This window comes from Aquarana catesbeiana, linkage group LG05 (genome assembly GCF_042186555.1).
Source record: "Aquarana catesbeiana isolate 2022-GZ linkage group LG05, ASM4218655v1, whole genome shotgun sequence".
In the NCBI taxonomy this organism is placed as follows: Eukaryota; Metazoa; Chordata; class Amphibia; order Anura; family Ranidae; genus Aquarana; species Aquarana catesbeiana.
The window spans coordinates 642,973,048-642,998,043 of NC_133328.1; the positions used below are offsets into that span (position 1 = coordinate 642,973,048).

At 49.1% G+C, this 24,996-nt stretch overlaps 1 protein-coding gene across 1 annotated transcript in view; it reads left to right on the forward strand.

Annotated features, from left to right (window-relative positions):
* LOC141145617 (NACHT, LRR and PYD domains-containing protein 1a-like) overlaps nucleotides 1-24,996 on the forward strand; it is a 361,842-nt gene that overhangs the window by 104,195 nt on the left and 232,651 nt on the right. The gene's annotated exons all lie outside the window — the stretch shown is intronic.

The following is a 24,996-nucleotide window of genomic DNA, read 5'->3' on the forward strand; positions in this document are numbered from 1 at the left end:
ACCTTTAGGGGGGACACTTCTGGGAGCCTCAGCCGGGGGTATTGACGTCACCGCCTGGGCATCCTCCTCCTCCTCCTTCCCCTGCCACCGGGTCAGTAGGAGAGAGGAGTGAAGCCTCGCGCATGCGCAGTAGGGTTCCCGGCGTGAAGCCGTAAGACTTCGCTGCCGGGTTCTCTTACTCGCAATGGAGGCGGCAGCACCCGACAGCTGATTAAAAACATCAGCTGTGGTGCCGACATCGCTGGACTCCAGGACAGGTAAGTGTCCTATTATTAAAAGCCAACAGCTGCAGTGTGTGTGTAGTGTGTGTGCAGTGTGTGTGCAGTATGTGTGTAGTATGTGTAGTGTGTGTGCAGTATGTGCAGTGTGTGTGCAGTATGTGTAGTGTGTGTGCAGTATGTGTGTAGTATGTGTAGTGTGTGTGCAGTATGTGTAGTGTGTGTGCAGTATGTGTAGTGTGTGTGTAGTATGTGTGCAGTATGTGTAGTGTGTGTGCAGTATGTGTAGTGTGTATGTAGTATGTGTGCAGTATGTGTAGTGTGTGTGCAGTGTGTGTGCAGTATGTGTAATGTATGTGTAGTGTGTGTGCAGTATGTGTAGTGTGTGTGTGCAGTATGTGTAATGTGTGTGCAGTATGTGTAGTGTGTGTGCAGTATGTGTAGTGTGTGTGCAGTATGTGTAGTGTGTGTGCAGTATGTGTAATGTGTGTGCAGTATGTGTAATGTGTGTGCAGTATGTGTAGTGTGTGTGCAGTATGTGTAGTGTGTGTGTAGTATGTGTGCAGTATGTGTGTAGTATGTGCAGTATGTGTAGTGTGTGTGCAGTGTGTGTAGTGTGTGTGCAGTATGTGTAGTGTGTGTGTGTGTAGTATGTGTGCAGTATGTGTAGTGTGTGTGCAGTATGTGTAGTGTGTGTGCAGTATGTGTAGTGTGTGTGCAGTATGTGTGTTTGTTTTTTTTTAGATATCGTTTCCAAAGAAATTTCAAATAATTAGTGTGATATATTTTCTTTTATGTGCAGACTGTACATATCTATTTATGTGAACACATCAGATATTACTTAAAGTGGATGTAAACCCACTACCATCATTTGCAAGATATTAACATAGGTAATATATAATGATATACATTTGTCCTGCTTGAATCGATTTGTTTCATTACTCACCCCCTCAGCTGTAATTTGTCCCGCAATATCGCCAAATTGGTGGACGTTTCTCACTCCTGGCGCTTGGTGGGCGGAGTCGTGACATCAGAGGACTCCTCCCCCCACCGCTATACTCCCCTGGCCAGCCGGTGTCTTGCTGAATAAGTTCCCTCGGCGGATAAGTTCCCCCCTGTACTGCGCAGGCGCAGCGCCTGCGCAGTACGAACTACTAACAGCCGCCGGAGATAGCCGAAGCTCAAAATCCACAATCAGCTGTACACGGTGCCTGCGCCCTGGGTCCAGGTACCTTCCCCACCATCCAAGTGGACCTAGAGGGGGAATCTAAAACAGCCGAGCGAAGCGAGGCCGTGCCCGAAGCGTGGTGAGCGAAGCGTGGCGAGCGAAGCGAGCCTGCGAGGGGCCCTCTTACAGGCGCCGTGTACAGCTGATTTGGACCTATTCCCCTTCGGCTATTTCCGCCGGGGGTCCTTATCCGCCGAGCGGAACTTTCTCGGCAGAACACCGGCGTTGCAAGGTCGAGCCTCGTGTCAGGGGAGACTGAAGTGCATGTGCAGGAGTGACAGAGTGCGTTCTGTGAAGAAGCAGAGTGTGCTCATGCGCATGTGCAGAAGAAAGCTTACTCCTCCCCCTCTGTGTCTTCCACATCCCCTGCTGTCTTCCTCCTCCGCCCCCCTCGTTTCCCACAGCCGGCTTCCCTCTCCTCTCCAATCCTCTCCTCTACCACGGGCTGCGAGAGGGAGGGAGGGGGGCGCATAGGGGAATCTGTCATGATGGAGAACGAAGAAAGGGGCCGGTATGTCAATTACCGGCCCCTTTCTTTTCTGAATGGGACACAGAACGCTTGTTACCGATCGCTCTGTGTCCTGTGATAACTGAGCAGAGTCACCTGTGTGTTACTCTGCTCAGTTTATGAATGAAGAAAAGCCTCTGTCTTTCCTCCATTCATCTTCAATGCAGAGAAAAGGACTGGGGAATCTGTATCCACTGTCCCTTTCTCTGTCCCAAATGGGAGATGTCAGGGGCCTCGGTTTAGACCCCTGACATGTCACCAAAGCCCCCAACAGGGCTGAAATAAAAAAATATATAAAGATATAAAAATAAAATTGTAAAAAAAAAGATAAAAATTAAATTTGTAAATAAAAAAACGACTGACACCACAACCGCCCCCCCATACCGTCACGGTCCAGAGCCCCAAGACCACTGACACTGTCCACTGACACCGACCACTACCCCACCGACCACTACCCCACTGACACCATCCACTGACACTGACCACTATCCCACTGACACCGACCACTACCCCACTAACACCATCCACTGACACCGACCCATGACACTGACCACTGACACTATCCACTGACACAGACCACTACACCACTGACACCGACCACTACCCCACTGACACAACCACAGACACGACCACTGAAACCGTCCACTGACACTGACACCGTCCACTGACACCGACCACTACCCCACTGGCACTGGCCACTACCCCACTGACACTGATCACTGACCTTGTCCACTGACACTGTCCACTGACACTATCCACTGACACTGACCACTACCCCACTGACACCATCCACTAACATGACCACTACCTCACTGACACCGTCCACTGACACCGACCACTACACCACTGACACCATCCATTACCCCACTGACACCGACCACTGACACGACCACTGACACCATCCATTACCCCACTGACACCGACCACTACACCACTGACACGACCACTGACACCGACCACTACCCCACTGACACCGACCACTACCCCACTGACACCGACCACTACCCCACTGACACTAACCACTACCCCACTGACACCGTCCACTGACATGACCACTACACCACTGACACCGTCCACTACCCCACTGACACCGTCCACTACCCCACTGACACCGTCCACTACCCCACTGACACCGTCCACTACCCCACTGACACCATCCACTACCCCACCGACACCGACCACTGACACCGTCCACTACCCCACTGACACCGTCCATTGACACTGACCACTACCCCACTGACACTGACCACTGACACCGACAACTACCCCACTGACACCGTCCACTACCCCACTGACACCGACCACTACCCCACTGACACCATCCACTGACAAACTGTATGGCTGAAATTGCATCGCATTCATACTAAACACGCACAGGACCCTTTTTTTTGGTCCGCACCAGAATCTGATCGCATGGGTGTACACACCTATACGATCTGATTCATGTCAGAACTGTCAGTTCGCAGTGCGGTATGCGAGCTGAAATGGGGGTGTCGTTAATATTGTATGACACTCCCCAGCAGTTCGCATATGACATTGTGAACTGCCGTGCGAGTCGGGTGTGATGTGGGAACCCGACTCGGGTGCGATGTGGGAACCCGATTGACACCGACCACTACCTCACTGACACCATCCACTGACACCGACCACTACCCCACTGACACTATCCACTACCCCACTGACACGACCACTACCCCACTTACACCGTCCACTGACCACTACCCCACTGACACCGTCCACTACCCCAATGACACTGACCACTGACACTGACCACTGACACCGACCACTACCCCACAGACACGACCACTGACCACTGACATCGACCACTACCCCACTGACACTGACACCATCCACTGACACCGACCACTGACACCGACCACTACCCCACTGACACCGACCACTACCCCACTGACACCGACCACTGACACCGACCACTACCCACTGACACCTGACACCGACCACTACCCCACTGACACCGACCACTGACACCGACCACTACCCCACTGACACCGACCACTGACACCGACCACTACCCCACTGACACTAACCACTACCCTACTGACACCGTCCACTGACATGACCACTACACCACTGACACTGTCCACTACCCCACTGACACCATCCACTACCTCACTGACACCGACCACTGACACCGTCCACTACCCCACTGACACCGTCCACTGACACCGACCACTACCCCACTGACACTGACCACTGACACCGTCCACTACCCCACTGACACCGTCCACTACCCCACTGACACCGTCCACTGACACCGACCACTACCCCACTGACACCATCCACTGACAAACTGTATGGCTGAAATCGCATCGCATTCATACCAACACACGCACAGGACCCTTTTTTTGGTCCGCACCAGAATCTGATCGCATGGGTGTTCACACCTATACGATCTGATTCATGTCCGAACTGTCAGTTCACAGTGCGGTATGGGAGCTGAAATGGGGGTGTCGTTAATATTGTATGACACTCCCCAGCAGTTCGCATATGACATTGTGAACTGCCGTGCGACTCGGGTGCGATGTGGGAACCCGATTGACACAGACCACTACCTCACTGACACCGTCCACTGACACGACCACTACCCCACTGACAACGTCCACTGACACGACCACTACCCCACTGACACTAACCACTACCCTACTGACACCATCCACTGACATGACCACTACACCACTGACACTGTCCACTACCCCACTGACACCATCCACTACCTCACTGACACCGACCACTGACACCGTCCACTACCCCACTGACACCGTCCACTGACACCGACCACTACCCCACTGACACTGACCACTGACACCGTCCACTACCCCACTGACACCGTCCACTACCCCACTGACACCGTCCACTACCCCACTGACACTGTCCACTACCCCACTGACACTGTCCACTGACACCGACCACTACCCCACTGACACCATCCACTGACAAACTGTATGGCTGAAATCGCATCGCATTCATACCAACACACGCACAGGACCCTTTTTTTGGTCCGCACCAGAATCTGATCGCATGGGTGTTCACACCTATACGATCTGATTCATGTCCGAACTGTCAGTTCACAGTGCGGTATGGGAGCTGAAATGGGGGTGTCGTTAATATTGTATGACACTCCCCAGCAGTTCGCATATGACATTGTGAACTGCCGTGCGACTCGGGTGCGATGTGGGAACCCGATTGACACAGACCACTACCTCACTGACACCGTCCACTGACACGACCACTACCCCACTGACAACGTCCACTGACACGACCACTACCCCACTGACACTATCCACTACCCCACTGACACCGACCACTACCCCACTTACACCGTCCACTGACACGTCCACTGACACTGACCACTACCCCACTGACACCGTCCACTACCCCAATGACACTGACCACTGACACCGACCACTACCCCACTGACCACTGACACTGACCACTGACATCGACCACTACCCCACTAACACCATCCACTGACACCGACCACTGACACCGACCACTGACACCGACCACTACCCCACTGACACCGACCACTACCCCACTGACACCATCCACTACCCCACTGACACCGACCAATGACACTGCTCACTACCCCACTCACACCGTCCACTACCCCACTGACACCGTCCACTGACACCGACCACTACCCCACTGACACCATCCACTGACACCGACCACTTCCCCACTGACACCATCCACTACCCCACTGACACTGACCACTGACACTGTCCACTGACCACTGACACTGTCCACTGACACTGTCCACTGACACCGACCGCTACCCCACTGACATGACCACTGACACTGACCACTAACACCGACCACTACCCCACTGACCACTGCCCCACTGACACTGTCCACTGGCACAGACCACTGCCCCACTGACACCATCCACTGACACTGACCACTGCCCCACTGACACCGTCCACTGACACCGACCACTGACACTGACACCGACCACTACCCCACTGACACTGACCACTGACAACTACCCCACTGACACCGTCCACTACCTCACTGACACCGTCCACTGACACCGACCACTACCCCACTGACACCATCCACTGACACCGACCACTACCCCACTGACACGGTCCACTGACACCGACCACTACCCCACTGACACCATCCACTGACACCGACCACTACCCCCACTGACACTGACCACTGACACCGTACACTGACACTGACCACTACCCCACTAACACGACCACTACCCCACTGAAACCGTCCACTGACACCGACCACTACCCCACTGACACCATCCACTGACAAACTGTATGGCTGAAATCGCATCGCATTCGGACTAAACACGCACAGGACCCTTTTTTTTGTCCGCACCAGAATCTGACCGCATGGGTGTACACACCTATACGATCTGATTCATGTCCGAACTGTCAGTTCGCAGTGCGGTATGCGAGCTGAAATGGGGGTGTCGTTAACATTGTACCCCACTGACACCAACCACTACCCCAATGACACTGACCACTGACAGGTCCACTGACACGACCACTACCCCACTGACACCGACCACTACCCCACTGACACCATCAACTACCCCACTGACACCAACCACTGACACCGACCACTACCCCAATGACACTGACCACTGACACCGTCCACTGACACCGACCACTACCCCACAGACAGGACCACTACCCCACTGACACCGACCACTGACACCGTCCACTGACACCGACCACTACCCCACTGACATTGACCACTACCCCACTGACACCGACCACTGACACCGACCACTACCCCACTGACATTGACCACTACCCCACTGACACAACCACTACCCCACTGACACCGTCCACTGACACCGACCACTACCCCACTGACACCATCCACTGACACCATCCACTGACACCATCCACTACTCTACTGACATGACCACTGACACGACCACTCACACTGACCCCGTCCACTGACACGACCACTGACACAGACCACTACCCCACTGACCGCTGACCACTGACACCGTCCACTGACACTGACCACTACCCCACTGACACTGACCACTGACACCGACCACTACCCCACTGACATTGACCACTACCCCACTGACACAACCACTACCCCACTGACACCATCCACTGACACCGACCACTACCCCACTGACACCGACCACCACCCCACTGACACCGACCACCACCCCACTGACACCGACCACTACCCCACTGACACCGACCACTGACACTGACCACTACCCCACTGACACCGACCACTACCCCACTGACACCGTCCACTGACACCATCCACTGACACAACCACTACCCCACTGACCACTGACACCGACCACTGACACCATCCACTGACACCGACCACTACCCTACTGACACCGTCCACTGACACTGACCACTACCCTACTGACACCATCCACTGACACCGTCCACTGACACCGACCACTACCCCACTGACATGACCACTGACACGACCACTGACATGACCACTCACACTGACACGACCACTGACACAGACCACTACCCCACTGACTGCTGACCACTGACACTGTCCACTGACACCGACCACTACCCTACTGACACCGACCACTACCCCACTGACACCGTCCACTGACACTGACCACTACCCCACTGACACCATCCACTGACACCGACCACTACCCCACTGACACCGTCCACTGACACTGACCACTACCCCACTGACACCGTCCACTGACATGACCACTACCCCACTGACACCGTCCACTGACACCGACCACTACCCCACTGACACCGTCCACTACCCCACTGACACTGTCCACTACCCCACTGACACCATCCACTGACACCGACCACTACCCCACTGGCACGTCCACTACCCCACTGACATCGAGCACTGACAGGACCACTACCCCACTGACACCGTCCACTGACACCGACCACTACCCCCACTGACACCGACCACTAACACCGTCCACTGACACTGACCACTACCCCACTGACACCGACCACTACCCCACTGAAACCGTCCACTGACACCGACCACTACCCCACTGACACCGTCCACTGACAAACTGTATGGCTGAAATCACATCACTTTCAGACGAAACATGCACAGGACCCTTTTTTTTTGGTCTGCACCAGAATCGGATCGCATGAGTGTTCACACCTATACGATCTGATTCATGTCCGAACTGTCAGTTCGCAGTGCGATATGCGAGCTGAAATGGGTGTGTCGTTTACATTGTATGACACTCCCCAGCAGTTCACATATGACATTGTGAACTGCCGTGCGAGTCGGGTGCGATGTGGAAACCCGACTCCCGTTTGCTGCGTCTTGCAAGCATGCAGATGTAAACAGAAGTGGCCGGGGTGTCTAACCAGTTGATTGATCAAAAGTATGAGAGACCCTGGGCCAGAAACTGTAAACTCCTCTGGCCTCAAAAAATGTAAAAGGCCAGATATAGCGTTGTCTTGAGCACCAAGCTGGGCAACAACCCAAAAGGAGAACTCGTGAGCATGTCAGACATGTCACAAAAAATATTAACTGAGATGGGAAGTCTGCTGACCACGGCAGGAGGGCTACTCTTCTGGATCCCTTTGAGGATGGCTTTAATAGGGTGCGCAGAAAATATAGAATGCCTATTGGGGTCTTCCAAAAACATGAAATGCTGAATCCCAGCCAGAAACGTCCTGATGGTACCATGGGCCAATTTGAGTTGGGAGTGGCAAAAAGCAGTAAAAGCTAGTAGGTAGGGATGAGCCGAACACCCCCCGGTTCGGTTCGCACCAGATCCTGCGAACGGACCGAAAATTTGTGCGAACTTTAGAACCCCATTGAAGTCTATGGTACTTGAACGTTCTAAATCAAAAGTGCTAATTTTAAAGGCTAATTTGCATGGTATTGTCTTAAAAAGGGATTGGGGACCCGGGTCCTGTCCCAGGGGACATGTATCAGTGCAAAAAAAAGTTTTAAAAACGGACGTTTTTTCGGGAGCAGTGATTTTAATGATGCTTAAAGTGAAAAAGAAAGTGAACTATTCCTTTAAATATCGTACCTGGGGGGTGTCTATAGTATGCCTGTAAAGGGGCGTGTGTTTCCCATGCTTAGAACAGTCCCTGCACAAAATGACATTTTTAAAGGAATAAAAGTCATTTAAAACGGCTTGCGGCTTTAATGTAATGTCGGGTCCTGGCAATATGAATTAAAATCAGTGAGAGAAAAGGCATGGGTACCCCCCCACCACAGCCCATTACCAGCCGCTTTGGGTCTTGTATGGATATTAAGGGGAACCCCGCACCCAAATTAGAAAAGGAAAGGCGTGGGGCCCCCAGGCCCTATATACTCTGAACAGCAGTATACAGGCGGTGCAAACAAGATAGGGACTGTAGGTTTGTTGTTAAGTAGAATCTGTTTGTAATTTTGAACTGGTACATTTTTAAAGTGTAGCTCCAGCCAAAAAATCTATTTTTAATCTTTTTGGAAAACATAGGGAAGGGTTATCACCCCTGTGACATTTGTTTTGCTGTCTGTGCTCCTCTTCAGAAGATTTCACCTAATTTTCTGTCCCAATGACAAATGTTTTTTGAAAATTTGGGGTTTTTAGTGAAACAAGGATTGTTGATAAAGCATCAGTGGAGAGGAGACACGTTTTTCCCATATTAACTCTTACCGGAGAGAATTTCCCTTCCTAGGGGTAGATTTCATCTCACTTCCTGTTGTCTCCTTCCGTTTGCAAGTAGGAGTCATTTGTAAGTTGGATGTTTGAAAGTAGGGGCCTGCCCTATATACTCTGCAGAAATTTGGGCCTTAGGTGTTGGTGTTGCCACAACACTGTAAGCCCTCACAGGGCCCTGCTGTGAAATATTAGATCAAGATTTGTAATTACATGGCCCTGTTGAACAGGGCCAGAAAAATTGGGCCTTAGGCACTGGTTCTGGTGCCACAACACTGCAGCCTCTCATGGATACTCTAGTTGGAGCTCAGGAATGAGCCCTCCTGCAAAATATAGCATCAAAAATTGTAATTACACGCCCCTGTTAAACAGGGGCTGAAAAATTGGGCCCAGAACCAAAAATGTTCTTACAAGCTGTCAGCATGATCATTGAGGATGAAGAGGATAGTCACTCAGCATAACAGGATAGCCACTCAGCATCAGTATAGGCAGTCTTGAAGGGATCTGACATTTCAAAAAAAATTATTCGGTTACATCAGCATCAAGTGCTTGGTATCTGGTGGTGATTCATTTTTATGAAGGTCAGTCGATCGATCGAGTCGGTGGACAGGCGCATCCTGTGATCGGTTACAAAGCCTCCAGCAGCACTGAATGTGCGTTCCGAAAGAACGCTGGATGCAGGACAGGCCAGTAGCTCAATTGCATACTGTGCAAGCTCTGTCCAGTGATCCATCCTCAAGACCCAGTAACCCAGAGGATTTTTGTTGGGGAAGGTGTCCAAGTCAGATCTTGCCCCTAGGTATTCCTGCACCATGTAAAACAGATGCTGACGATGATTGCTGGAACCGATCATACCTTGGGGCAGCGGACTAAAAAATTGTCTGAACGCATCGGTCAGACGGCCACCTTCTCCACCGCTCCTTCTTTGACTGACCGAAGCCTCAGCAACACGTTGTCTAGGAACAGGAGTTTGTAACCTCCCAGTCTCTGGGAACGCGTTGCACACACCTTTATGCAAGGCCTCCCAAAGATGTTTCATCCTCTGCTCCCTCTGCGACGGCAAGATAAGGTCCGCAACCTTACCCTTGTAACGTGGATCAAGGAGGGTTGCCAGCCAGTAACGATCCCTCTCCTTGAAACCACAAATACGAGGATCCTTCCGCAGGCTTTGCAGGATCAGGGAGGCCATACAGCGTAGGTTTGCTGAGGCATTCGGTCCGGAGTCCTCTGGGTCACTAAGGACGACCTGATCCGCAGCCACCTCCTCCCAGCCACGTACAAGTCCATGGGTTTCTTGGGACTGTAAATGATCCCTTGAAGGCTGATGCTGAGTGCCAGGCTCCACCTCCATGCTAACACATTCCTCCTCCTCCTCCTCTTCCTGTGTGATCGGTGGGCACGCAGGAACACTGTCTGGATAAAGTGGGCCTTTAAGGGGGCTAAGGAAGTCCAACTGTTTACCATCCTCGTGGCCTCCTCAAATGGTGACTGGACAGTGCATGCATCCCTGATCATGGCCCACTGGCGTGGGGGAAAAAACCAAGCTCCCCTGACCCTGTCCTGGTGCCATAGTCGCACAGGAACTCATTGATGGCCCTCTGCTGTGTGTGCAGCCGCTGCAGCATGGCCAACGTTGAGTTCCACCTGGTGGGCATGTCACAGATTAGACCGTTCTTGGGCAGGTTAAATACCTCTTGGAGGTCTGCCAGCCGAGCACTGGCATTATATGACCGGCGGAAATGCACACACACTTTCCTGGCCTGCCTCAGGACATCCTGTAAGCCCGGGTACCTGCCCAAGAACCGCTGCACCACCAAGTTAAGGACGTGAGCCAAACAGGGCACATGGGTCATTTGTCCCTGTCGGAGGGCGGAGAGGAGGTTGGTGCCATTGTTGCAAACCACCATTCCTGTCTTAAGTTGGCATGGCGTCAACCACCTCTGAACCTGCCCCTGCAGAGCTGACAGAACCTCTGCCCCAGTGTGGCTCCTGTCCCCGAAGCACACCAGCTCAAGCACCGCATGGCATCTTTTGGCCTGCGTACTTGCGTAGCCCCTTGAACGCCTACGGAGCTTACGCCTACGGACAAAGCACAGGAAGAGGCCATGGAGGAAGAAGAGGAGGAGGTGGAGGAGAGAGGTGTGTCAGAATCACTAGTAGTAGCATTTTGGAGGTGTGGTGGCGGAACAACCTCCAACACTACTGCACCTTGTCCTGCATCCTTCCCAGCTGCCAGCAGAGTCACCCAATGTGCCATGAAACTTTGGTAACGTCCCTGTCCTAGCCTGCTGGACCATGAGTCAGTGGTAATATGCACCTTACCGCTGACCGCCCTGTCCAGCGAGGCATGGACATTGCCTTCCACATGCCGGTAGAGAGCCGGAATCGCCTTCCGTGAGAAAAAGTGGCGTTTGGGTACCTGCCACTGAGGAACCGCACATTCCACAAACGCACGGAAGGGGGCAGAGTCTACCAACTGAAAAGGTAGCAGTTGAAGTGCTAGCAATTTTGCCAAGCTAGCATTCAACCGCTGGGCATGTGGATGGCTGGGAGCGAACTTCTTTCGGCGGTGCAGCAGCTGGGGCAGGGAAATTTGCCTTGTACAATCTGACGTTGGTGTGCCGATAGATTGCCCACAAGTACTTGGCTGTGACACACCTAATTCTACACCTTCATTCCTCTCAATACAGGTATCAGAGAGAACTGAAGGTATAGTGGGGTTGGAGATCTCAGCTGATGAGGAGCAAGGAGAGGTCCTCTTTGTTCTTTGGTGTGGGTCTTTTAGGTACGCTTGCCAACAAACTGCATGGCAGGTCAACATTTGTCTGGTCAAGCATGTGGTGCCCAAGCGGGAGATGTTTTGGCCACGTGAGATACGCTTGAGACATATGTTGCAAATAGCAGCATTGCGATCTGATGCACTCGTCTCAAAAAAGGCCCACACCAAAGAACTTTTGGAATAATGCGCAGAGACAGCAGCGCCCTGCACATGTGGAGCTTTGGGGTGTGATGCAGTCAGTGTGCTGCCCTTAAGCTGGACCCTGAAGGGCATCCTGCCTCGTTGGTGATGTGCCTCCTCCTCCTCTCTCCTATCAGGCACCCACGTGGAGTCAGTGACCTCATCATCCCCTCCCTCCTCATCACTGGAGCAAACCAGGCAGTATGCTGCAGCAGGGGCAAAATGACTGCCAGATTGCTGTCCTTCTTGGGCACCCCCTCTGTCTGGGCTCACGTTACTGCCTTCCTCTAGCTGAGTACCATCATCAGAGCTTTCAAAACGCTGGACATCCTCCTGGAGCATGTACCCAACACTGTGGTCAAACAGTTTGGGGGACTCCTCAGGAGGACATAGTGGGGCTAGGGAAGGAGTGACTGATTCCATTGAGCCGAGGGAAGAGGCCGGGTTGGCAGCTGCTTTGCCAGACAAAGTACCCTGAGCATGGGTGAGAAAGAATGAGGAGGATGAGGACGGCTTGGTCATCCACTCGACCAAGTCTTCCACATGTTGCGGCTCAATACGGCCAGCTGCCGAAAAAAAGGCCAAGCGTGTCCCACGGCCACGGGCTGATGAGGATGCACCGTGTCCATGACCAGCACTGTTGCCTCTAGACACAGAGCCTGCTTGCCCTCTTTTATTGGCTTGTGACTGTCTGCCTCTCCTTGTTGGCCTTCCAGACATACTAATGGCCTGCAGTGAGATGTAGCTGCACTAAGCTGGGAGATATATATATATATATATATATATATATATATATATATATATATATATACTAATACTGCAGCTAGCAAAATCAAGCTGCCTGCCTGTAGTATTATTAGTATGAGAACACCACCAATCTTCTACAGGTAGCTTTAGCTGAACACTGTGCAGAGGTTGCACTACACTAACTTGTAGCTTTAGCTGAACACTGTGCAGAGGACGCACTACACTAACTTGTAAATAATGTAGCTGCCTGCGGTAGTGATAGGATCAGAAAAACACCACCAATCTTCTACAGGTAGCTTTAGCTGAACACTGTGCAGAGGTCACACTACACTAACGTGTAAATAATGTAGCTGCCTGCGGTAGTGATAGGATCAGAAAAACACCACCAATCTTCTACAGGTAGCTTTAGCTGAACACTGTGCAGAGGACGCACTACACTAACGTTTAAACAATGTAGCTGCCTGCGGTAGTGATAGGATCAGGAAAACACCACCAACCTTCTACAGGTAGCTTTAGCTGAACACTGTGAGGAGGACGTACTACACTAACTGTAAATACTGTAGCTGTCTGACTGTGGTACTAATAGGATCCGAAGAACATCAGCAATTTACTTCAGGTAGCTATAAATACTGTAACAACACCTGCCTGCCTGTCAGTAGGAAGATGATAACACGAACAGATCTAGCTAAACTGAATACAGTGTATATATATATATATATATATATATATATATATATATAACACCTGGGATGCATATATATATATATATATATATATATATATATATACACACAATACACTGTAAGTGCAGCTAACTGACTGACTGTCCTGCCTAATCTATCTAACTTAAATCAAATGACACTGTCTCTCTGTCTCTGTCTCTGTCTCTCAACGCCGGTGTTCTGCCGAGAAAGTTCCACTCGGCGGATAAGGACCCCCTCTACTGCGCAGGCGCTGCGCCTGCGCAGTAGGATCCGGCGGAAATAGCCGAAGGGGAATAGGTCCAAATCAGCTGTACACGGCTCGCTTCGCTCGCCACGCTTTGCTCGCCACGCTTCGGGCACGGCCTCGCTGCGCTCGGCTCTTTCAGATTCCCCCTCTAGGTCCACTTGGATGGTAGGGAAGGAACCTGGACCCAGAGCGCAGGCGCCGTGTACAGCTGATTGTGGATTTTGAGCTTCGGCTATCTCCGGCGGCTGTTACTAGTTGGTACTGCGCAGGCGCTGCGCCTGTGCAGTACAGGGGGGGAACTTATCCGCCAAAGGAACTTATTCGGCAAGACACCGGAACACACTACACAGGGCCAACGTGCAGGTGGCCTTATATGGTGTGGGGCATGTACTAAACACCCTGAGCCATAGTTGGCCAAAGCCACCCTGGCTTTGGCCAATTACAGCTCTCTGTACAGACGGCGCTGTGATTGGCCATAGTGCATGCTTGGCCAATCATCAGCCAGCAATGCACTGCGATGCCGCAGTGAATTATGGGCCGTGACGCGCCAATCGAATTTGACGCGAACGGCCCATATCGTTCGCAATGCGGCGAACGACCAAACAGACGATGTTCGAGTCGAACATGGGTTCGACTCGAACACGAAGCTCATCCCTACTAGTAGGTACTGGATGTCGTAATGGTCAGGAATAGGAAACCTCGACCGGAAAGCCTGGAAAACATTCCAAGCAGTGTCATAAGCCTTCCTAGTATTCAAAGATAACGACTTATCAATCAAGGCTGCCATGTCAGCCCAATGGGAATCTAATCCATCACGAATTGCTGGAACCGTGGAGAAGGCGTGGCGCAGGCATTTGCGTCTGGGACCTGCTGGAAAAACCGTGGGAAATTAAACCGGGACAGAGCATCAGCCGCTACATTATTTGCACCATTGATGAACCTACAGTGTAAGTGAAAATTGAAATGGAGGGACAGCTAAACAAGCCTACGCACAAAACCCATGATCAGCAAGGACTTAGATCTGCCATTGATGATGATTTCAGAGGTCGCCTGGTTATTTGTGGAAAAAAACACCGTCTGTCCCGCCCATAAATGCCCCCACACCTGAGCCGCTACCACTATGGGATAAATTTCAAACATCGCCGATGTCTCCGTAAACCGAGGAATTGCCAAGACCTCATCAGACCAAGACCCTGCCAGCCAGTGTGAGCCAAAAATGGCTGCATAGCCTTTGTTGGCCGCTGCATCTGTGGACACTTGAGGGGAAAAACTGGACACTGCGGGGATAAACATGGTGACCCCATTCCAATGCTGGAGGAACTCATCCCACATCAGTAGATCAGGTAGAGCGTAAGGATCCAGAATAACCAGAGAATCCGAGCTAGAGGCTGAAGGTAATAATAACAACCTGGAAATGAAAGCCCTCCCCTGGGGAATACTTCTCATTGCAAAATTTAACATGCCCAGCAGTGACTGTAACTTAACCCTGGTACAGACTTGGGAGACTGTAAAGGCATGAATGCGATCGCTGATCCTAACTAGCTTGTCTGTAGGAAGATTGGCCTGCATGGACTGAGTATCAAGCGTGATACCCAGGAACGTGAGTCTAGTAACAGGACCTTCCATTTTTTTGACTGCTAGCGGGATGTTGAGAGCTGAAAAAACTGAAGTGAGCTTCTGAAGGTCGATGGGGACCTGATCACAACTTTCAATGAGGAGAAAATCATCTAAATAATGAATCACCATATGACAATTTTCCCTGTGAGTGAGGATCCAGCTAAGGGCCTGGGAAAATGAGTCGAACAACCAAGGGCTACTTTTAAACCCAAAAGTAAGTTTGGTGACAAAATCGTAACCTCCCTTCCACCTGATACCATGCCACTGCCAGAGTGACGGCAGAATTGGCAGAAGCTTAAAAGCGTCCACAATGTCTGCTTTGGACAACCAGGCGCCTATGCCCACCCTGATGATAAACTGAATCGCCTGATAGACCAAAGCATATTTGAGAGAAAATTCTTCCGAAGGAATCAAAGAGTTGAGGCTAGCTGTGTGTGTGAACAATGAGGGGCAGACAAGTCATAGATTAAACGTGGTTTATTGGAAAACTTCCCTCTAACAAGCCCCAGGGGGTTGACCCTCCAAACCCAGAATGGTGGTGCGGTAAATGGCCCGATGATGAAGCACTTCTCAAGTTCTGATTGCAGTAACAGATCCACCGCTTCCGTGTCTATGGAAGAAGACCTGAGATTTGGGTATTCAAAACTATCTGACGTGGAATGTGTAATGTGATAATCCGCACTACCCCAATAGGTGCAGAAATGAAAAATCAATATATAAAAATATGCAATAAATATTTAGAAAATATATATGCGATGGTGCTGCAATCTAAAAGAAAACTGGAATATTCAGTTTTGTAAATATAAATAAAGTAAGTAATAGATGCGCAACCAAAAATGGGAGAAGGGCTAATGTGTACAAAAGACACAAAAAAGACAAAAAAGTGAAATATGTTCACCTTGATGATCAAATTGAAGCAAACAAAATAAAATAAAAATGTTGTGAATGTCCGGATGAATCTCAAATAAATTCTATCCGCATACATATAATAACATAAATAAAGCTGTGCTGAAACAAAAAAGGAAAAAGGGGAAGCTCAGTGCTAGCAAAAACACAAAGAGAAGTTCATGATGGATTCAATACAGTTCATAAGGACTCAAATATGTTCCATGGGACCCACGTTCCGCAAGTGGAAATACGGGCTTCCAAGGGGTAAGTCAAAGGAACAAAAAGGAAGGCTTCATGGTGCAGTAAATTTTAAAAAGTTTTCTTTTATTGTGACACTGCACACAAACATAGAAAAAACCAGGCACTTCAGAGCAAAAGAAACCCAGCCGCAGCTTACGCCAGCCGGCTGATGCGCGGTGATGTCTAATCCTCTAGCTCCACCCGACACTGCTTTTCAGGCATCCACAAGGAAAGGAGGCTAGCCTGCTTTTTTCTATGTTTGTGTGCAGTGTCACAATAAAAGAAAACTTTTTAAAATTTACTGCACCATGAAGCCCTCCTTTTTGTTCCTTTGACTTACCCCTTGGAAGCCCGTATTTCCACTTGCGGAACGTGGGTCCCATGGAACATATTTGAGTCTGGTTATACCGGTGGATGAGAGGATCCGGACGGACGTTTGAAGTTGCCGCCCGTGACTGACTGTTCCCTCCTGTCTGTACCTATTAAACCTCCGTAATAGGGGTCCTACAGTTCTGGTAAGCGGCCACCCGGCCTCCCCTTTTTTTCATTCTTTGACTATCCTGTGGGACCATTTGCAGAAAAGGATTTATTGGGGCTCTTCACCGTAATAATCTATTTCCATATGAACTGTATTGAATGCACCATGGACTTCTCTTTGTGTTTTTGCTACCACTGAGCTTCCCCTTTTTCCTTTTTTGTTTCAGCACAGCTTTATTTATGTTAATTTATGTATGCAGATAGAATTTGAGATTCATCCGGACATTCACAACATTTTTATTATATTTTATTCGCTTCAATTTGATCATCAAGGTGCACATATTTCACTTTTTTGTGTCTTTTGTACACATTAGCCCTTCTCCCATTTTTGGTTGCGCATCTATTACTTACTTTATTTAAAACTATCTGACGGCAAGGAGAAAAACCCCGTATGAAACCCCTCCGAGAAAACCCTTTACCAAAAAGTTGACAAAAGAAGGATGGAAAGGCAACCTATGTAGAAGGGAGGGAGTGCCACATCCGATAATTGTATCAAGAAGTACGAAAAGATTCCCCTAAGTGGACTTTTAAGGCACTCAAAATAGTAAGGCAGTATACGAGAGTATATAAAAAAAACTACATAAATTTTATTGAAAATACATTAAAAACAGTTGCAACGAGACATTAATTAGTCCATACAATACATATATAATGCTATAAAAAGCATGTAGCAAATTCTCCTTACACCCAATGCGTTTCGATATGTATGTCTAGTCCTTCAGGGGTGTGGAGACTTAGAAGAAATTTATCTAAAATGAAGTTAAATGTACAAAAATCAGTTTAAACAAGCCTAGGGCATAGGGTTCAAAAACAATCATTGATTCCAGACTTTCACATCACTGACACTTACAAAACACTAAATGCATAACTGCAGCGTTCGCAGAGTCAGGCTTGATCCCTGTGATCGCTAACAGTTTTTTTGGTAGCGTTTTGGTGAACTGGCAAGCACCAGCGGCCTAGTACACCTCGGTCGTAGTCAAACCAGCACTGCAGTAACACTTGGTGACGTGGCGAGTCCCATAAGTGCAGTTCAAGCTGGTGAAGTGGCAAGCACAAGTAGTGTCCCGCTGCCACCAAAAAGACAAACACAGGCCCGTCGTGCCCATAATGCCCTTCCTGCTGCATTCGCCAATCCTAATTGGGAACCCATTACTTCTGCAGTGCCCGTACTTCCCCCATTCACATCCCCAACCAAATGCAGTCGGCTGCATGAGAGGCATTTTCTTTATGTCCTCCCGAGTACCCCTACCCAACGAACCCCCCCAAAAAAGATGATGTGTCTGCAGCAAGCGCGGATATAGGCATGACACCCGCTATTATTGTGCCTCCTGTCCTGACAATCCTGGTCTTTGCATTGGTGAATGTTTTGAACGCTACCATACACTAGTTGAGTATTAGCGTAGGGTACAGCATTCCACAGACTAGACGCCATTTCACATGGTCTCCCAAGATGCCATCGCATTTTGAGAGACCCGAATCTGGAACTGGTTACAGTTATAAAAGTTACAGTTACAAAAAAAAGTGTACAAAAAAAAAAAAACACAAACAAAAATATAAAATAAAAAAAAATAGTTGTCGTTTTATTGTTCTCTCTCTCCCTATTCTCTCTCTATTGTTCTGCTCTTTTTTACTGTATTCTATTCTGCAATGTTTTATTGTTATTATGTTTTATCATGTTTGCTTTTCAGGTATGCAATTTTTTATACTTTACCGTTTACTGTGCTTTATTGTTAACCAATTTTTTGTCTTCAGGTACGCCATTCACGACTTTGAGTGGTTATACCAGAATGATGCCTGCAGGTTTAGGTATCATCTTGGTATCATTCTTTTCAGTCAGCGGTCGGCTTTCATGTAAAAGCAATCCTAGCGGCTAATTAGCCTCTAGACTGCTTTTACAAGCAGTGGGAGGGAATGCCCCCCCCCACCGTCTTCCGTGTTTTTCTCTGGCTCTCCTGTCTCAACAGGGAACCTGAGAATGCAGCCGGTGATTCAGCCAGCTGACCATAAAGCTGATCAGAGACCAGAGTGGCTCCAAACATCTCTATGGCCTAAGAAACCGGAAGCTACATTTTATGACTTAGATTTCGCCGGATGTAAACAGCGCCATTGGGAAATTGGGGAAGCATTTTATCACACCGATCTTGGTGTGGTCGCAGGTTTCTAAAAAATCTGACTTGTCTTTTGAGGATTCAGGGAACCTAAAAGACCAAATGGACAGAAGGGCGGAGGCGCATTTGCGCAGAGCATGGGATTCCAATGGGGCTGCCATGGCTCCTGCTTTGGCATCAGCATGCGTGGCAAGAAACGTGGACGCATGGTTAGGCAGACTTTCTAATCATGTTTCTAAAGGCAGTGATTCCAAAGAAATCACAGACTCGTTAGAAATAATAGGTAAGGCTGTGGCATATTTGGCAGATGCGGCTGTGGAGTCTGTCAGGAACACAGCCAAATCTGCGGCCCTCCTTAACTCCGCAAGAAGGGCAGTCTGGGTCAAATCATGGGAAGGGGACCATATGTCTAGATCAAGGCTATGTGGTTTGCCCTTTGAAGGTTCACAACTCTTTGGACCCGACCTGGATCAGGTGCTGTCAAGGTCAGCAGAAAAGGGAAAAAAGTTCCCGGTCAAAGCTAAAGGAGCAAGGGGCAGGAAGTTTTTTCATCCCTCCGTTAACCAGGGTCAATTCAAAGGAAAAAAGGATGCGAATAGGAGGTGGGGAAAGGGAAAGAGCGCACAAAAAGGTAGTCTGCTCTTTTCTGGACCTAAAGACACCACCAAGCAGTCTAAGTGACGCCAGCATCAGGGTAGGGAGGAGAGTATCCCACTTTGTCCCTCAGTGGAAGAGAATCTCCGAAAGACCCTATATCTTGCAGATTGTAACAGAGGGATATCGTTTGGAGCTTCTCTCCCCTCCCCCTCAAAACTTTTTTCTGACCCGTCTCCCCAAGGAAACTTCAAAAGCTGCAGGGCTGTTGGACAGCTTGCAGGGATTGGTGTTCCAGGAGGTGATCATCCCCGTTCCACCGGAAGAGCTTTACCAAGGGTTTTACTCCCATGTATTTGTCGTTCAAAAACCGTCAGGGAAATTTTGCCTGATATTAAATCTCAGGAAGTTGAACAGGTTTTTGCGACAAAAGAGCTTCCGGATGGAGAGTTTATACACGGTGCGCAGGCATCTATTAAGGGGTGCGTTCTTAGCCACGATAGATCTAAGGGATGCTTACCTTCATATCCCGATCACCAGGGAACACCAGTCCCTGCTGAGATTCGCAGTCCTTACGAGCGAAGGGATTCAGCATTGGCAATTCCGAGCTCTTCCCTTTGGATTAGCTGCAAGCCCAAGGATCTTCACAAAGGTCCTGGCGGAGGTTGTAGCTTGTAACAGAAGAAATAGGGAGTCCGCGCTAATGGGTGTAATTAGAAGCCTAGGTGGGAAGTATATTCCTAAATTGATAGACTGCTGCCCTCACATGCGCTGACTCCACAGGGGGTGGAATGAGCGGAAAAAGTGAAAAAAAAAAAGTGTGTGAGTGTGGCGCTGTCCCAAAGTTGTAAAAGAAATGTCTGCATATATACAATTTTATCCAAAGTGTCATGTGTGTATTCCCTTAAGTGAAATATGTATGGCAGATTTTACCACTCCTGTGGGTTAAAATGACTGGTGATTTAAACATAAGAAGCATAATGAGTGCAATAAATCGCATCCAAGGTGTCTAGTGCTATATTCCCTCAAAAGGAAAAAACAGTGTTAACCACTGCTAAGAGCATGAAGTGGTCTATGTCTAAACACTAGAAAACACAAAGTTGCAATAAATACATCACACGTGACATGCAAAAAATTCTAACGTGTCTAGTGCTAAATAAATAAATGTTAAAATATTGCTCTACAAACGTTGCAAATAACAAAGTGACAAGTGCCCTATAAAGAGGTCACTCTAAAAAGTACTAAACACACATGCCATGCAAATGGTTCTATGATAATAAACAGTTCATATGGGTATGTGCCCGGTGCACTATAAGTGAAAAAAGGCGTCCGTTGTGGGATTCCTCAAAGCACACAACAGGTGTTAATCCAGTGCTGGTGTCTCGCGTTGTGATTGTGCAGAGACTCACCAGCTGTATATCCCCTGCAGGGGTAACGAGTAGTCACAGTTTGTGCCACTGTGCAGCAGTACTTGGCAAGACCAGGACCAGGATGATATCATAAGGACATAAGAAGAAAGGATTCCATAGTGTGAAACCGTTTAAAACCACTATTTATTAGGTCAGATAAAAAGGGTACTCACATTGTAATGGAAAAAATGAGCGGTGTACAATGCTTACAAAGATGTTCCTAAGCGCGTGGCCTTTGATTGAACGCCTTGCTGACATCTCCCTGCAAAGCTGACGCTTAGGAACATCTTTGTAAGCATTGTACACCGCTCATTTTTTCCATTACAATGTGAGTACCCTTTTTATCTGACCTAATAAATAGTGGTTTTAAATGGTTTCACACTATGGAATCCTTTCTTATGATATCATCCTGGTCCTGGTCTTGCCAAGTACTGCTGCACAGTGGCACATACTGTGACTACTCGTTACCCCTGCAGGGGATATACAGCTGGTGAGTCTCTGCACAATCACAACGTGAGACACCAGCACTGGATTAACACCTGTTGTGTGCTTTGAGGAATCCCACAACGGACGCCTTTTTTCACTTATAGTGCACCGGGCACATACCCATATGAACTGTTTATTATCATAGAACCATTTGTATGGCACGTGTGTTTAGTACTTTTTAGAGTGACCTCTTTATAGGGCACTTGTCACTTTGTTATTTGCAACGTTTGTAGAGCAATATTTTAACATTTATTTATTTAGCACTAGACACTTTAGAATTTTTTGCATGTCACGTGTGATGTATTTATTGCAACTTTGTGTTTTCTAGTGTTTAGACATAGACCACTTCATGCTCTTAGCAGTGGTTAACACTGTTTTTTCCTTTTGAGGGAATATAGCACTAGACACCTTGGATGCGATTTATTGCACTCATTATGCTTCTTATGTTTAAATCACCACTCATTTTAACCCACAGGAGTGGTAATAACTGCCATACATATTTCACTTAAGGGAATACACACGTGACACTTTGGGAGGTTGTAGCTTACCTACACCTACAGGGGGTGTCCCTTATACCCTACCTAGACGACCTTTTGGTATACGGGCAATCCCTAGAGCAGGTGGAGATAGACGTAGGCAGAGTGATTTTCACTCTGGAGTCCTTGGGCTGGATAGTAAACAGAGATAAATCTTCTCTGGTACCGTCCCAAATAAAAGTGTTCCTGGGATATCTGGTGGATACAGAGGTTCAGAAACTGTTTCTTCCAGAGGAAAAACGGTTAAAGGTGGTTACAGCAGTATCCTCTTTAAAAGAAATCAGGGAGTGCTCTCGCAGGCATATCATGAGGGTCCTAGGTCTAATGACCTTGTGTATTCCAGCGGTTCCTTGGACTCAGCTCCACTCCAGGGAGCTGCAGTTCTTCCTTTTGTCCTCCTGGGACAAAATGAGAGAGTCATTGGATGCAAGGGTGTCTATTCCAACAAGAGTAAGGACCTCCCTAGATTGGTGGCTGGATCAGGACAAGCTCAGGGTGGGCCTACCCTGGGACCAGTGGAATCCCACAAGAATCACTACCGATGCAATCGCTTGGGGTTGGGGCGCTCACCTGGGGGACATCCAGGCACAGGGGGCCTGGACGCCTTCTCAGGCAGGGGCATCCTCCAACCACAGGGAACTCTTGGTGGTTGGCCAGGCGTTAGTATCCTTTGGAGACAGGATTCAGGGCTTAGAGATCCAAGTCCTGTCAGACAATGTGACAACGGTCTCTTCCTTGAATCGTCAGGGGGGCACCAGATCCAGGAAACTACTGAGTCTAGTCCTGAACAACTTAAACTGGGCCGAAGAGAATCTTCAGTCCATATCGGCGGTTCACATAAGAGGAACCGCCAATGTGGTGGCAGACTTTTTAAGCCGGCAACCCATCCTTCAAGGGGAATGGGAGTTAAATCAGGAGGTTTTTCTCCAGATAAGTCAGAGGTTCGGGACTCCGGATATAGATCTTTTTGCCCACAGAGGGAACAAAAAAGTGGATAGTTTTTTCTCTCTCAACAGAGAAGGGGATCCCAGGGAGTGGACGCTCTGTCTCAGGACTGGGACTTCCATCTAGCAAACGCTTTTCCCCCACTAGTCTTAATACCACGGGTCTTACAAAAATTGGCCCGCTCAGATTGCGGACTGATCCTTATAGCCCCATGGTGGCCAAAAAGGACCTGGTTTGCCACTCTGAAAAAGTGGTCAATTTCTCCTCCGCTCCGTCTTCCAATCAGACAAGATCTTCTCCTACAGGGGCCAGTCCCCCACCCCGACCCGGGATTCCTCAAACTGACGGCATGGTTCTTGAGGAGGAGATCCTTAGGGGTAAGGGGTGCTCTGATAGGGTAATTGAGACCCTCTTGGGCAGCAGGAAGCTGGTCACCAGGAGGATCTACTCCAAGGTGTGGAATTGCTTTTCACAGTGGTGCCGTGATAAGGAGGTGTCTTATCATTCAGTACCAGTGGTACTGGAATTTTTGCAAGCAGGGGTGGATCAGGGGATTTCCCCGAACACCTTGAGAGTACAGATAGCAGTGTTATCTGTATTTTTGGATCAGAGGCTCGCACTAGAACCTCTGATTAAGAGATTTCTTCTGGAAAGGGAGAGGGTAACCCCTGTCAGAATGAATGTATTTCCTCCATGGAATTTATCTCTGGTTTTGGAGGCGCTGACGAAAGCGCCCTTTGAACCAGCGCAAGAGATTTCAGTTTTTTTGACTCTTAAGTTAGCGTTTCTGTTGGCCATAACCACGGCCAGAAGGGTGAGCGACCTACAGGCCCTGTCAGTTAAGGAGCCTTTTCTGTTGATTCTGGAGGATAGAGTGGTTCTTAGACAGGACCCACTATATCTTCCCAAGGTCGCATCTAAGTTTAATAGATCTCAGGAGATCACTTTACCCTCCTGCTGTGATAATCCTAAAAATGAGAAGGAGAGGAAATTTAATTTATTAGATGTCAGGAAATGTTTATTGACATATCTAGATAGAGTAAAGGACTACAGAAAGTCGAATCATCTTTTAGTTTTATTTAGCGGCCCTAGAAAGGGAGGGCAGGCGTCTAAATCTACTGTGGCTAGGTGGATTAGGCAGACAATAAGATTGGCCTATGAGCAGACCGGTTCCCCAGTACCAGGGAACCTTAAGGCCCACTCAACAAGATCCTTGGCGGCCTCTTGGGCAGAGAGAGCTGGGGCCTCGATAGAACAGATCTGTCGCACAGCCACATGGGCGAAGCAGGATACCTTTTTGGAACTGCTGTCGCCCCAGGATATGACATTTGGAAGGAAGGTGCTACAAGCGGTGGTCCCGCCCTGAGGTAGGCCTTGAACTCCTTGTCC